General features: G+C 37.7%; 2 protein-coding genes across 16 annotated transcripts in view; one reads left to right on the forward strand and one right to left on the reverse strand.

The window, feature by feature from the left end:
* Fbxo38 (F-box protein 38) overlaps positions 1 to 3,982 on the reverse strand; it is a 53,822-nt gene extending 49,840 nt beyond the window's left edge. For 3 of the 6 annotated variants that reach the window (XM_010627096.2, XM_010627095.2, XM_010627089.2), the window contains exon 1: positions 3,174 to 3,196. The gene's annotated coding sequence lies outside the window, so the exon portion shown is untranslated. Of the gene's footprint in view, positions 1 to 3,173; positions 3,197 to 3,897 lie in introns of those variants that run through there. The other 3 variants (XM_010627090.2, XM_010627094.2, XM_033766758.1) reach the window with 3 other exon arrangements.
* Positions 3,983 to 3,991: 9 nt separating this feature from the next.
* LOC104864252 (serine protease inhibitor Kazal-type 7-like) overlaps positions 3,992 to 15,431 on the forward strand; it is a 57,210-nt gene continuing 45,770 nt past the window's right edge. For 8 of the 10 annotated variants that reach the window (XM_010627098.3, XM_010627101.3, XM_010627097.3 and 5 more), the window contains exon 1: positions 3,992 to 4,229. The gene's annotated coding sequence lies outside the window, so the exon portion shown is untranslated. The remainder of the gene's footprint in view (positions 4,230 to 15,431) is intronic. The other 2 variants (XM_010627103.2, XM_010627106.2) reach the window with 1 other exon arrangement.

Consider the following 15,431-nt stretch of genomic DNA (forward strand, 5'->3'; position numbering starts at 1 on the left):
CAAAAATCTATTTAACAAACAGTCTGCATTAACACTAACTACCAAAAAGCCTAAATTAACAGGACTAACAAAATTTTAAGACTGTATAATATTTCTATAATATGCCTAGAATTGAATACTTGATTTTGTAGCTATCTACTTGACAGATGGAGTGGAACTCCTCCAGTAAGCCTGTGGTGGAGATGAAAACTGGGATGAAAAATAAGCTCTTATTCTTATGTATAGGTTGATCACTTCAGTCCAAGTAAGTGACTCTGGAAATGTTCAGGAGGTAAAAAGCTTCCTTACTAAAGGACTTATTTATTTGCCTTCTTTCCCAGTCTTGACAAAGGACAACAAAATTGTTTGTACTAAAGTTGGCATAATCTTCAATTAAGTGAAATACCCAACCAGACTATGCTGAGCATTTCATCCCAGGCACTAGGGAATACAGGCTTGGTCTCCTTGTACTAGAAAATACTAAGCATTTCATGCAAGTGGTCGTAAGCAGTGAATGTGTCTCTCCTGTAAGTATAGTTTATCTTGTTGTCCTGTCAATGGACACAGAGATAAAATAAGTAAGAAAAGGAGACAATGGTTGTGACCAGCTTTGTTTTCCTTTCTTTCCACCTCTTTCTTTAAATGTTATCATACCACTAAACATTCTACCTTCCCTTGAAAAACTCAACAAAGAAAGGAAGGTCCACCACAGTAGCAGGTAAAAAGAGAAGTAAAGAAAGGAAATTCCAGTTACCATGAATATAAATATGTGAAGATTGTATTTTGTAGATCATTATTTCTATGATTAGCAAGTTGTGGAGGCTCAGATTCTTGAACCTCAAAGAAATGTCATTCTGATAGAATTATAGAATAATCCAACAACGTTAAAAGTTGAAGGGGCCTCCAGACACTATCTCATCACACAGTTAATTTTCGGTAGATTACAAACCCATATAAGACTGTGATGAAAGGTGCACACTTTCTCCCAAGACTCGTCAAAGCAGAATCAGAAATATAATTTCACGGAGTTGCCAGGTATTTAGAGATACCTATCCAGCACTGGCTCCTTACATTTTCAGATGGACAAACAGAACCAGAAAGGCTCAGCTGTCAAGGTCACATATAAAGGTCAAAGCTCAGGCTTGCATCCAGGCTTCGCTGCCTACACTACACACCCCATCATCAAGTCTTCGGCCACAGCAGCTGTCTCCCTGCATTCCAGAGTGATGCCCCAATGCGCGTGGAGATGGGCTTCAGGATGCTCTGACAGAACTGCCTCTGTCCACACCCTCCTTAACAAATTAGGGTTTATGATGCATCTAATTTAGGCTTCCACACAGTATCCTGTGCTCTCTTGGGTATCCTATGGCCATTCCATGGCTGCCTGTTTGGTAGACTTTAGTCACAGAAAGCATTACTTTTGCCCCCGTGTTATAACACACAATTAAGCCTGAGCTGCTTATGAGTATTCTTTAGATCAGAGTCCTTCAAGAATACAACTGCTCTAGGAAATGCTTTACTCCTTGTAGTCAGTTTAAATATCTCCCTCATCCTAAATTAAATTGTAGTACACCTGCAAGTTTATTTGAGTTGCTCTCAAAATTACACTTTTTAACCCTTAATGTTCAATGCTATCTCCTCCTCTTGTAGCGAAGCACTAGCATTTCCTTGCTTGAATAAATCCCCTTTTAATCCTCTATTTCCAACATAAATATTTTAACACTTCTGGCTCAAAATTCTGAAAATTACTGACATCTATAATAATCTTTACTCCTTTATTCCTTAAACCCACCACAACTAAAAATCTTATACCTGTTCTATCTTGTTAGCAAACTCCACACGAGATGTATTCTACCTAATTACGCCTTTCCTCAGATCACATTAGGCACTCAGAAGCATATGCTTGCTTCTCACTAGCATTTCATTTGGCAGAGATAAATCAACTTATCTTGCAATTCAACTCGGGATATATTCTTTTATAAAATTTTCACAATTCTGAATCAGTTTTTCATTTGGTATCTATTCAATGTATCTAACTATCTCCACCCGTTATCTCACTCATTTACTTACTCTCTACTAGGTAGTAGGGAGTGACAAAGTCATTCTCCCCATGAAGCTTATAACCCCAGAGTCCAGGCAGATCCTACCATATTTCTTACCTCAGTCATTTCAATTCAGTACAACTCAAATTACTTTGCATTACTCTCACCAAAAGAACTTCCTTCCCATCTAAAACTTCACAAAGACCTCTCTGGTCAACATTCCCTTTCAGGTTTTTAATGACTTTTGGCTTCAGCTTGTACATATCAAAGTAATCTCGCATGTTACCTAATTAATGTTAATAAAAGGTATCATAGATAGATCTAGGACACAGTATCTCACCTGAAGAAATGTCACATCACACTTAACAAACTGCTCAGATAAACACATACACAAAGAACTTCAGTCCTGAAAAGTACCTAGAAACTGTCCGGTTGAAACTTCCATGTTATAGATAAAGGCACAGAGAGAAGTGAGTCGGTTTGGCCAAAGTCTCAGAGGCAGAATGTGCCACTGCTGAACCAATGATCCAGGCAGTCAACAACAGTTCAATTTTATTTCACTGACCACTTAACTTTACTGGAACCTAGCTTTCCTTTTTCTCCTATAATAACCATTTTTTTTTTTTTTTTTTTTTTGCTAAATTTAAACGAAAACCTCAGGCAGCCATTTAAATATATAGACCTCCATATTCTTCATCCAAAGAGGACAAGACCAGAATTACAGCATCATAAATTTTAAACCAGAAAGGGAGATCATCTAAACTAGTACTTTTCAAAATGAACGTTAAAAATTATAAGCATCAGTATTTGTTAAATCTACAATTAAATAATACATATCCTCCACACTCCAACTGCTCCCTCCCCCAGAAAACATTATCTTTATAGTCTTTATTTTGTCCTTCAGTTGTGCTGCAGAGGATAAGATTAAGAACAAGGAACCTAATCCAACACCTTCCTTTGACAAATAAGACATGTCAAACCCAGTAAATGGAAAGAATTTGTCCAAAGTGAATCATCAAGCAAATGGCAACTTTCAGGACAAAACCCAGGTTCCTATTTTTCACACTGCAATTATTTCACCATTTGTTTGGATTTACTGTATCTTGGATAGAGCTTCCCAACGCCCAGGAATCTCCTTAAATGACTGGATACCTCTGGCCTGCTTCGTATTTGAAGAACACTGTGGATATCTCATCAGCCAGTTAATTCCTGGCTAAGTAGGAAGCAGGAAGGACATGCTTTTCAGGTCTATCGCTAAGTCTCCATGAAAGAGGAACTGAGAATAAGGATTTCCAGAGCTGGCAGTAGCATCGGAGACACCCAACACTTGCAATTTACAGATAAGAAAATTGTGGTACAAAGAGGATAATGGATCTGGACAAGGTCATGTAGTGAGTCGGAGAACTGAGTAAAACTAGAACTCAAACTCCTGATCCTCAAGCGCAGCAGCTTCTTTCAAAGATGTATTCATTTCATTCTGCTCAGGGTATCCCTCCAGCGCAGCTGACCAAATGCCTTAATCCATTTACCGGCCTAAACACAGACTTAACGTTAAAATCGTGGCATTCGGGAGGCCCCAAGAGGGGGAGGGGCAAAAGTGAACCTCCCATCTCAGGAGCAAACCGAGGCTCCGACAGGGCTCTCCACTGCCGGGCTCCTGGGCCAGGAGCAACCCAAAGCAAGGCCTAGAAAGTCAGGAGCTACCCATATTCGCCCCAGCTCCCCTCGTTGATCTAGGCCCTAAGGGGGCAAGAGATACAGAACCCAGGCAGTTGGGAGCCGGGGTCTCCCCATTCTGGCAGCAGCTGCCCTGCCTCAAACACCCGTCTTTCTGCCTCCCGCGTCCGTATCCCGGTTCCCTCATCCGCCGTCTCACCTAAGCCGGCCCTCAGTCTGTTATTGTGGTTGAGAAGGAGGGAGAAACAACACTTCCCGAGGCCCCCACCGCCGAAGCACTTCCGCTTCCGCTGCCGCTCCGGCAGTCCGGAGTGTTGTCATCCGGGGCTGCTCCCTTGCCTGCGCCTTATCTCCACATTGGGTGTGGATATTTGTGTCGGGGCGTGATAGCCATGTTAAGTGTGGCACTTCAGCTGGCCTGCAACTGGTCGTTTTCACCGTTTTACCCGAGCGTCAGGGCGGAAGCACCCGAATACTGATACGCCGGAACTAGTGATGTGCTCTTCAACCAGGCTGGTAACTGTGCTCTTGGTAAACTTCGAGATCTTTGTCATTTCTTAAACAAATGAGTTTCAGTAGAAATGTTTTCCAGAATTTATTCAACTATAGCAAACAGACTTTTTTTTTTTCTTTTGGGGAAAGGGCTCCTCTTAGACATGTTAATGTTAAATTAACCCTACAATGATTTAAAGAAATTCTCTCTGCGTGTGATTAATAGTGTTTTACAGCTCAAAGGACTTTCACATCAGTGTCTCAGTGAAAACTTTCAAGATGCGTGGGGATCAGTTTAATCAGTTTTTTTCTTTTTTTACTGGATAGGGAATTACTTCAGACAGGATAATTGACCCACACAAGGTCACTGCTGGACTGAAATCCCATTTCCATTCCTTATACACATGTAACAAAACAGGCTAAAATGCCTAGTTTTAAATTGCTACAAATAACAGTTGGTGTGCATGGAAGGCACATAAGACAATTTGACACAACCTGCGGGGTAATGATCCCGTTTGGGAAGAAAGGATGAAAACGGTTTATAGTGTGTCTTTTATTCCTTTTATTCTTTTTCTTACCAGACCTATTGGTTCTTTTCCCATACTGGCCGCTTAAGTATACGTGGCCAGATTTGTTTGCTCAGCACTGACCAAATCAAAGGAGGCCGTTTATTTTGTTAAGAGAAGTGTGGGGGTGGTTTTCATAGCTAGCTCCAAGGATATGGAGGGGTTTATCATTCAAATCACAGTCTCTCTTTGTACAGGTGTGTAGGATCTTTATAGCGAGGAACATGGAAGGAAATACAATTGAGATAATAGGTGTTTTCAGATTTGTTTTATCTTTTCCTGGACCCAGACCTCTCTTGTCTGTGAAAATGAAACTGGATTTTTCCAGCATCTGTACATTATCTAGGCTGAGAGGAGTGAATGGTGGCTATGTCTGAGGCATGAGAAAAGTTAGAAAGTCCACTTGTCTCTAAGGAAAAATCTAACTTTTAAAGATACATTTTGCCAAGGATGGTTACATTATATTAAGGTTAGCACACTAGATGTTTATCTTCTCTTAGGCAAGTCATGGTTGTAGTAATCTATTTCTGTGTGGCAAACCATATGTCGTAATTTGGGGCTCCAAGAGGCAAAAAGAAATGGCAAAGCTTCATTGTATGCATGTACTGTTCATCTTTATCGTAGCTTTCATATTCTTCCTGTAAATGATGAAAACATTCTATTCCCATGTTGTTTTTCTGACATATTTAAGCTCTGGTAAATGACCCAGTAAGACCTTTGGCCTTTTCTGTTTTCTAGAATGAAATGAGATATTGTCACCAGAATGCTGAGTCCTAATGTAGCATACTGGCCCCTCACTGCTTGGCCCTAGGTTCTATGTGCTCTTGTTGAAAGAATTCAGTCAAGACACAGCCATCTGTACAAGTCTAGGTAGAATTAATAGTAAAATAGATATATACAGAGTTGCACTTTTGAGAATGAAGGCAGTGTCATGAAGACATCTACCCCAGTGTGAGTTTGGATACATTTTATGCACACTAAAGTTATTCCTGAGGTTTGGGGAACTACGATGATTATCATAGTTTTACTTACACAATATATGCACTTATCAATATTTCTCTTAGAGATTTCTGTGGAAAGTTGATATTACAAATGTATTTTCTTTGTTCCTTTTGGATGTAAAATGTTCCTTCAGGGGCCTTAATCATATAAGAATCTAAATCAGGTCTCAACCCCAACAGGGAGTCTTTAAAGACTGATATCATTGGATGGTACAAAGGGATACTGTATGCCTTGTTTTGGGTATAGATGACCAGGTATCAGTGGGAATATGCACACATTATGACCTTAAAATGTCACTGTGTTCTGTGGGATGGCTTTTTAGTTCTATACCAAGTAATTGTAACAAGTAATTGTAAATATATTATGCTTGAAGCCTTTGTTTCTTAACTATAAATGGCAGAGCGTGCTTGTTTTGCCTCCTGCCGCAGTCCCACAGGCCTGCAAATCTATGAGAGTATATTTAAACTATGCTTAATATATGACAGTACTGAGTATCATGTGCAGGGCCCAGCATGTATGGAAGGCATTTGGTAAAATTTCAGCATGGTTGAGTTGAAATTTTTAATTCAAATGGACATAGTCTTGTCATTGCTCCTCTGGTAAAAAGCACTGTGGTAGGGCTGGAAATAAATAAAGTATATTTTTCTATCTCAATTTTTAGAAGGGGAAAAAAATCATACCTAAAGATTGTTTTGTTTTGTTTTTGTTATTTATTTATTTATTTATTTATTTTTGAGACAGGGTCTCACTATGTAATTGAGACTGACCTGGAACTCACTAAGTAGCCCAGGCTGGTCTTGAACTCACAGTGATCCTCCTGCCTCAGCCTCCCAAGTGCTGGGATTACAGGCATGCACCACCACACCTGGCTACCTAAAGATTGTTTAAAATGCTTAGTACAGATATTTTATCTATGCTACCCAACAGTGCACAGTTTCTAGTTCCTCTACCTCTTCACCTGCATTTGTTTCTTGTGAGATGTTTGTAATCCTCTAATAGTGCCTGGCCTCCAGCAGCCTTCCACAGAGGATCACTCTTATTATTTGCTTATTCAGATACTTTCTGGATACTTTCAGTCACTGGGCAGAAATATTACTATGATATTTCTGATGTTCACATCTAAAGTGCTCTCAGTCTTTCTAAGTTACAAAGGAAATCCAGCAGAAGGGTACTGTATACAGGTATGTGGTTAGACCATTGCATACAGGCAGTGAATTTATCAGGACCTTTTCTTTGATAGTAATTCTTTTAATTACATCTTCAATTTCATTGACTGCTTTTGGGTTTTTTAGAATTTTTATAGTTTGTTGATTCATCTTTGATAATTCGTACGTATCTAGGAATCTGTCCATTTCTTCTGTGTTTTCATCTTATGAAAAGGTTCTTGAAGTAGATATCTATGACCTTCTGGATTTCTGCAAGATCTGTTGTGATTTCGCCCCTTTCTGCCTAATTGCATGGTTGTGACTCTTTTCTTTCTTCTCTAAGCTTCACTAAGTGTCTGTCCATTTTATTTAATATTTCAAAGAACCTATTCAATTCATTGAATCTTTGTATTATATTCTCAGTCTCAACAGCATTAATTTCTGCTGATTATTATAATTTATGCTTTTTATAATTTACTCCCTTGTACAAACTTTGGGCTTAACTTGCTCTTCTTTTCATAGACTCTTGAGGTTCAATATTAGGTTATTTATTTGAGCTCATTCTGTTTTCCTGATGTGGGAATACACCACTATAACTTTTCCTCATAGGACTGCTTTCATCGCATCCTGTTTACCTGGTATGTTGCATTAGCATTATTGTAGAAACTGTCTAATTTCTTGTTTAATATAATATGTGACCCATTGGTTGTTCAGGAGGGAATTATTTAATTTCCATGTGTTTATGCAGTTTTTGTGGCTTTTGTTATGGTTTGAGTCTAGATATCCTCCCAAAGCCTCATGTGGTCAGAGGCTTGATCTAGAGTGTGTGAAGTTGGAATTGATTCATTAATCAATGCCAGGATCAGTGGCACTAGGATTAAGGGTGTGAGTGCTCCTCACCCTAAGTAGTCTGAATAAGATAAAAGGGGAATTCTCTTTTTGCCTTTACTGCCTTCTGTGCACCATGTTTCTCCTTTGCAATGCCTTTTTGCCATACCTGCCTTGGAGCCAGCTGATTATGGCTTGAAACCTCTACAAATAAACCATTGCCCCTCTAACTTTGGGTGTCAGATATTTTATCTCAGCAATGAGAGAAAAGTAACTGACACAGCTTTCTTTGCCACTGATTTCTAATATTGCACTGGGGTCTGTTAAAGGGAAAATTTCAGTTATTTGCATTTAGTTAAGCATGTTCTGTGAGCTAGTGTTTGGTCTATTTTCGAGAAAGTTCCATTTTAGCTGAAAATAATAAATATTGGGGTGTTGTGGGGTAGAACAGTGTGTAGAATCTACCATTTGTTAAAACTTTTGGCTCAGTTCTATTTCTTTGTTTTTTACCTAGTTGATCTATCTATATGTGACAGTGAGGTATTGAGGTCCCCAGTATTATTGTTATGATGCTTATTTTTTTTCATTCCCATTAATATTTGTTTTAGATAGTTGAGTGAATTGGTATTTGTTGCATATAATTTTGTGATTATTTTAATTAATTTTATTGGTACATTTTAGGTATACAATATAATGACATTCATCACTGGAAATTTGCCCCTTTATATGATCCATCTTGGCTCTTGTTTTTTTTCCCCATTCCACTTCCCTCCTTTCAACCCCTCCATTCTTCCCTATTTATAAAGACTTTGTTTCCATTTTTTCATTTTCTTTTATTAATTCCATCCCCTCCTTTCCTTTCCCTGACCTCTACTATTTCCCCTTCCCCTTCGTCCCCTTTCTTCCTATTTCACATTATCTATTATACCTTTTGTCCTTATTTACACTTTTAGTTTCTCACACTAGAGAAACTATTCAGTATTTACACGTGTCCTATTTATGGCCTCATTGTGCATCCATTTAGCTATAAATGTCTCTGATTTCTCATTCTTTGTGGCTGAGTAGTACTCCATTTTATATTAAAAAAAAAACACATTTTCTTTATCCAGTCTTTGGTTGAGGGGCAATTGGGCTGTTTCCAAATTTTAGCTATCATGAATTGTGCTACAATGAATATGGGTGCACATATATTACTGTGGTATGATTCTTGTAATTCTTTGGGGAAAATTTTCAGCAGGGGAATAGCTGGGCCAAATGGGACTTCCAGTATTAGTTCTTTGAGGTATCTCCATACTGATTTCCACAGTGGTTGCACCAGTCTTCACTCCCAACAGCAGTGAAGCAGGGTTCCTTTTCCTCACAGACCCAGTATTTGTTATTGGTTGATTTCATGACAGCAGCCATTTTTTCTGGGGTGAGGTAGAATCTTAGCATTGTTTTCATTTGCATCTCTTGAATGACCAGTGATGTTGAACATTTTTTTTCATATGTTTATTTGCTGTTTCTACTTCTTTATCTGAGAAATGTCTGTTCATTTCAGATGCCCATTTTTGGATTAGATCTTTAAATTTGGAAGGTGTGATTTTTTTTAAGTTCTTCATATATTCTAGATAGAAGACCTCTGTCTGAGGAATAGCTGGTGACAAGTTTTTCCCACATTGTGGGTTGTCTCTTCGCACTGTTGGTACTTTCTCTTGTTGTGTAGTAGCTCTTTAGGAAGAGATCCCACTTTTTGATTGATCATGCTAGTTCCCTGGCAACTGAGGTTTTGTTCATAAAATCTTTTCCTATACCAGTATCTTCAAGAGTTCTACTTAACCTCTATTCCAGCTGGCTTACTGTTTCTGTTTTAATATTTAGATTTTTAATCCATTTCAATTTTAGTTTAGTGCATGGTGAGAGATATAGGTCTAGTTTTAATCTTTAGTAAGTTGAAACCCAATTTTTCCAGCATCATTTATTAAAGAGGCTATCTTTCCTCCAGTGAGGTTATTTGGCTCCTTTGTTAAAGATGAGGTGGCTCAGTGTATCTGGAGTAGTTTCTGCATCTTCTAATCTGTTTCACTGGTTTTCAAGTCTGTTTCTTTGTCAGTACCATGCTGTTTTTAATCACAGTAGCTGTGTAGTGTAGTTTCAAGATGGGGATTGTAATACCCCGCTTACCTTGTCTCTATTGCTTAGAATTGCTTTTGCTAGTCTAAGTCTCTTCTTGTTCCAAATGCATTTTTGGATTGTTTTCTCAAGTTCAGTGAAGTATGCAGCTGGGATTTCAAATGGGATTGCATTGAATCTATATAGCAGTTTTGAAAGTATGGCTATTTTCACTCTGTTGATTTTTCCTACCCAAGAGCAAGGGATGTCTTTCCATTCTAATATCTTCTTCAATTTTGATTTTCAGAGTGCTATAATTTTCAGAGTAGAGGTCTTTGATTTCTTTCATTAGGTTGATTCCTAGGTATTTCAGTTTTTTGGCTGCTATTGTGAAAGGAATTGTCTGCACCATTTCTCTCTCAGTGAATCTGTTGTTTGGGTACGGGAAAGCAATTGATTGTTGTGTGTTGACCTTGAATTTGGTTATTAAGTCTAGAAAACTTTTGGTGGAGTTCTTGGGGTCTTCTATATAGAGTATCATGTCATCTGTTAGTAATGACAACTTGACTTCTTCATCTCCTATCTTTATTCCTTTCATTTCTTTCTCTTGTGTAATTGCTTGGCTAATGTTTCCAAAACTGAATTGAACAGGAGTGATGATAATGGACCTCCATGTCTTGTTCCTGATTTTAGTGTGAAGGATTTCAGTTTTTGACCATTAAGCATGATATTGACTGTTGTTTTTTTCCATAGACTTTTATCAGATTGAGGTAGAGACTGTCTATTCTGATTTTAGAGAGTTTTTATCATAAATGCATGTTGGATTTTGTTGTATGCTTTTTTCTTCATCTGTTGAGATGATCATATGGTTTTGTCCCTGACTCTATTAAAATAGTGTATTACATTTATTTATTTGCATGTGTTGAACCATCCCTGCATCACTGAGATGAATCCCACCTGGTCAGTGTGTATGATCTTCCTGATGATCTTCTGCATCCTATTTGCCAGTATCTTATTAAGGATTTTTGCACCTATTTTCATTAGTGAGTTTGGCCTGTAGCTCTCTTTTTCATTTGAGCCTTTTTATGATTTGGGGATCAAGGTGATGCTTACTTCCAGAAATGAATTAGGAAGTATTTCTTTCCTTTTAATTTCACTGAAAATTTTAAACAGTAGTGACAGTAGTTCCTCTATAAATGTCTTGTAGAATTTAGCAATGAAGCCATCAGGACTGGGGATTTTCTTAGTTGGTAAGTTTTTAATTATGTTTTCAATGTCAAAGATTGATATTGGGTTGTTTAGAATTTTTAGGTTATCTTTGTTCAACTTTGATAATTCATACGTATCTAGGAATGTGTCCATTTCTTCTGTATTTTCTATCTTACTGACCTGTAGGTTCTCTAAGAAGATATTGATGATCCTCTGGATTTCTGCTGGGTCTGTTGTAATTTCACTCTTTTTATTCCTATTTTATGGAATTGGGCCTTTTCTTTTCCCTTTTTGATAAGGTTGGCTAAGGGTTTGTCACTTTTGTTTATTCTTTTGAAGAACCAACTCTTGACTTCACTGATTTTTTTGTATAGTTCTCTTAGTCTCCATTGTATTGATTTCTGCTCTGATCTTTATAATTTACTCCCTTGTATGAGCTTTGTTTTTGTTCTGTTCTTCTTTTTCTAGAAGCTTGAAGTTCAGCATAAAGTAGTTTAATTGAGCTCACTCTGTTATTCCTAATATGGGTATTCACTGTTATGAATTTTCCTCATAAGACTTCTTTCTTTCTGTCCTATAGATTCCGATATATTATATTATCATTGTCATTTAATTGTAGGAACTGTCTGCTTTCTTCTTTAATTCCTCTGTGATCCATTGGTTATTCAGAAGTGTATTGTTCAGTTTCCATTTGTTTATGAAATTCTTGTGGTTGCTTTTGTTGTTGATCTCCAATTTCATTGTAATCTGGCCCGAAAATATACATGGGATAACTTCAATTCCTTTGCAGTTACTTAAACATGTTCTATGAGTGAGTATGTGGTCTATTTTGCAGAACAACCCATGTGCAGCTGAAAAGAATGTGTACTCTGATTTTGTGGGGCAGAGCACTCTGTAAACATTAAGTTCATTTGTTCAAGAGTTTGATTAAGTTCTAGTATTTTGTTGTTCATTTTTTGTCTAGTTGATTTATCTATTTGTGACACAGGGGTATTGAGGTCCCTCGCCACTATTGTGTTAGTGTTTATTTGATTTTTTATGTCTGTTAGTATTTGTTTATATAGTTGGGTGCACTAGTTTTTTGTGCATATATGTTTATGATTGTCATTTCTTCCTCTTGGATTGTTCCCTTTACACCAACGTGGTATCCTTCTTTGTCCCTCTTAATTAGTGTTGGTTTGAAATCCACTTGATACAAAAGAGGATAGCTCCTCCTGCTCTTTCAAAATTCCTGTCATATGGAATATTGTTTTCCACCCTCTAACTTTCAGTATATGAGTTTCTTTTGGAATTAAGTGTGTTTCATGTATACAGCATATTGTTGGATCTTGTTTCTTGACCCATTCTGCCAGTCTGTTTCTTTTAATTGGTGAATTGAGACCATTAACATTGATGGTTATAACTGATATTTATTGACTTATCCTTGTCATGACTTTTTATTGGATTCTCCCCTTTTGCATTTAATTTCTTGTCATGCCTGATGGATTCATTCTGCTGGGCTTCCTGGGATTGTGATCCTCATTGTCTTTTTCCAGGATATTTAAAATATTTTGGAGTGCTGGTTTGGTGTTCATGAAGTTCCTAAAGTGCTTTTTGTCATGAAAATATCTTATTTCTTTATGAATTTGGAAAGATAGTTTTGCAGGGTATATCAGTCTGAGTTGGAGGTTGTTTTCCTTTAGGGCTTGAAATACATCACTCCAAGCTCTTCTTCCCTTGAGGGCTTGTGTTGAGAAGTCTGGTGTGATTCTGATGGGCTTTCCTTTGTATGGGATTTGTTTCTTTTCTCTAACTGCTTATAGAAATTTGTTCTTCTTTTGTGTTTCTGGACTCTTAACTATTATATGCCCATATATAGATTTTTTTTTTAATAATGGCTAGTTGGAATCTTATATACCTCACTTATCTGTATGTTAAGTTCTTTTTCCTTACTTGGAAAGTTTCCTGCCATTACTTCTGTGAACAGATTTTTTATGTTGTCTGCACTCTCTCCTGTTTCTTCATTGAATTTGATCAGTCTTATGTTATTCTTCTTTGCATTGTCTAGCAGCTACTGGATTGATTTCTTGTATTCCCTTACTATTTTTAAGAATTTTTTCTTTTTCAGCCAGGCATAGTAGCACATGCCTATATCCCAGCATTTGGGAGGCTGAGGCAGGAGGATTGCTGTGAGTTTGAGACCAGCCTGGGCTATACAGTGAGTTCCAGAACAGTCTGAACTACTTAGTGAGACCTTGCTCAACCTCCCCGCAAAAAGAATTTTTTCTTTTTCTCATCATTAATTACAATCCTATCTTCTGTATCTGAAATTCTATCTTCTCATTGGCTCCTTCTGCTGCATAAAATTTCAGTGGAGTTTTTAATCTCCTGGAAATCTGTTTGCTTCTGTTTTATGGATTCAATTTGTTCCTATGTTGGGATTGCATCATGTTCCTCACTGCCTCTGTTTTGTTTTTGTTTTTTTTTGAGACAGGGTCTCACTATGTAGTTGAGAATGACCTAGAACTCACTATGTAGCCCAGGCTGGTCTTGAACTCACAGCAATCCTCCTGCCTCAGCCTCCTGAGTACTGGGATTACAGACATGTGCCACCATGCCTGGTTACTGCCTCTTTTTTTTTTAATCTGTGTCTGCTCTAGATTATTCATGTCTTACACTATGAGCACCTTCTTTGCTGTTATCTGAGAAATTATTTCTGATTTTATTTTTTCTATATCCTCTTTCATTGCTAGTTCCAGGAAACTAGGTGGTTGAGTATCAGATTGTTCCATCTCATTTCCCTTTGGGGTTGCCTTAGGTGATCTGGAAGTCTGATTTGAGACTTGTTTATGTGTCTTCTCCTTTCAACAGATGCAACCTGCTGTGCCTTTGTTGAGGAAACTTTTTGCTCACTCAGTGGTCTTCAATTCTGAACAAGCCACCGAGCAGCCTTTTCTCTGCCACTCACCAGTACACCAATTCCTGGGCTCAGTATGGTATCCTTCTATGTCCCTGAGCTGACCTGTTTTCTGGGTGGGCTTCTGTCTGGGCCCTGTGCAAACTTGGGATGGTATTTAGGTGTACCTCTGGTTGGGGCCCCTATGTACCTATTGACTGGAAGGGCCTTTGGCTGGGCTGTGCATCCCAGTTCCTGTGCAGGCTTCTGGCTAGGATCTCTGTGCACTTATCACTGGTATTGGGGTGAGCCTCTGGCTGTTGCTTGTGTGCCTGTTCAGCTGTTTTCCAGGAGGGCCCTTGGCTGTGGCCTGTGTTCCCAAGCCACTGGTGTCAGTTGGGGCCCTGACTTGGGATCTGCCTGCAACTGAATTGTTCTGGTCCAAAAAGCTGCTTCACAGGGTCTGCACACACTTACAGATGCCATGGGGCAGGCCTCTGGCTACAGCTCATGTGCCTGTCTATAATTTTATGATTGTTAGTTCTTTCTCTTCTATTGTTCTCTTAACAAGGATGTTGTGACCTTCTTTATCTCTCTTAATCTGTGTTAGTTTGAAATCCACTTTGTTTGCAAATTTAGTTTGCAAAACCCTGTATTTTTCTGGGTTCCTGTCAAATAGAATATTATTTTCCAATCTTTAACTTTCAGCATATGAATTTCTTTTTTAGTTAAATGTGTTTCTTGTATGAAGCATATTATAGGATCATCTTTCTTAATCCATTGTGCTAGTCTGTTTCTTTTGATTGGTGAACTAAGATCATTTACATTGGTGATTATAATTGATATATATTGATTTATTATTTTCTTATAATTTTTCTGTTGTTAGTTGCCTTTCTTTGCCTTTTGTTAAATTGCTTGCCTTGCCTGGTAGATTCATTCTGTTGGGGTTCATGGAATTGTACTCTGTGTTATCTTTTTCTACAATATTCTTCAAACATTGTGGACTCCTGGTTTGGTGGTCATAAATTTCTAAAAGTGTTCTGTCATGGAAGTATCTTATTTCTCTGTCATTTTGAAAGATAGTTTTGTGGGTTACATCATTCTAGATTGGAGGTTGTTTTAGGGTTTAAAATACTTTAAGCTCACTTTGATTTAGGGATTGTGTTGAGATATTTACTGTAATTCTGATGGACTTTCCTTTATAGGTTATTTGTTTCTATTTTGTAACCACTTTTAATATTCTGTTCTTTTATTGAACTTCTGGAATCTTGACTATTATGTGCCTTGGTACAGATTTTTTGATCATGTTTAATTGGAATTTTTTATGCTTCATTTATGTGTTTGTCAAATTTTTTCCATATTTGGGAATTTTTCTGCCATTACTTCTGTGAACATATTTGTTTGTGTCCTTTGTGATGTTTATTCTTTTTCATTGACTCTGATCAGCCTTATGTTACTCTTGTTTTCATCATCTGGCAGCTGTTGGATTGATTTTTCATGCTGCCTTGCTGTTTTAGAAGTCTTT

Source organism: Fukomys damarensis, unplaced genomic scaffold, assembly GCF_012274545.1.
Source record: "Fukomys damarensis isolate Sample0158 unplaced genomic scaffold, DMR_v1.0_HiC HiC_scaffold_3, whole genome shotgun sequence".
Classification (NCBI taxonomy): Eukaryota; Metazoa; Chordata; class Mammalia; order Rodentia; family Bathyergidae; genus Fukomys; species Fukomys damarensis.